The sequence below is a fragment of the Budorcas taxicolor genome, chromosome 2, assembly GCF_023091745.1.
Source record: "Budorcas taxicolor isolate Tak-1 chromosome 2, Takin1.1, whole genome shotgun sequence".
NCBI lineage: Eukaryota > Metazoa > Chordata > Mammalia > Artiodactyla > Bovidae > Budorcas > Budorcas taxicolor.
Genome location: NC_068911.1, coordinates 124212038 through 124212651, shown reverse-complemented (window position 1 = coordinate 124212651; position 614 = coordinate 124212038). Strand labels below are relative to the sequence as shown.

Genomic DNA, 614 nt, shown 5'->3' with positions numbered 1-614 from the left:
TCGCTCTTCTGTGTCCAATAAATATCTATTAAAGGGCAATATGTCAAAAGTGATCTGATAAGAATCAGGCAACTAAGGACCGAAACCCATCAGAAATGAAGGTCTGTGTCACTACACCAGGCAAGCAACTAAACCAGCCCAAAATGTTGGTCAAGGGTAAGGAAAATCCAGAATGGGTGGTCAGGGGATGAACAGAGTGTCAGTGCTGCCCATGGAGCAGCAGCAAGGGCTATAACTTGGTTTATTAACCTTCTTTCCCTGGTGGCTTAGAGGTTAAAGCGTCTGCCTGTAATGCAGGAGACCCAGGTTCAATCCCTGGGTCAGGAAGATCCCTTGGAGAAGGAAATGGCAACCCACTCCAGTATTCTTGCCTGGAGAAGCCCATGGAGGGAGGAGCCTGGTAGGCTACATTCCATGGGGTTGCAAAGAGTCATACACAACTAAATGACTTCACTTTTACTTTCACTTAAGACTTTTAAGAGATTACAACTGACCATTACCTCAAAGGACTGGGCTTGTATTTTCAGGAACAATAAGAACTTCTCACTATCCTGTGGATGATAAAGTCAGGATATCAGGTTTGAGTGGCCGAGGAAGCGGTCCTGACAGACCTC

General features: G+C 45.8%; 1 non-coding gene across 1 annotated transcript; it reads left to right on the top strand.

Annotated features, from left to right (window-relative positions):
- The first annotated feature begins 255 nt into the window (after positions 1-255).
- On the top strand, positions 256-328 carry TRNAY-GUA (transfer RNA tyrosine (anticodon GUA)). The gene has a single exon. It is a non-coding gene; the product is annotated as a tRNA-Tyr (tRNA).
- The last annotated feature ends 286 nt before the right edge of the window (positions 329-614 follow it).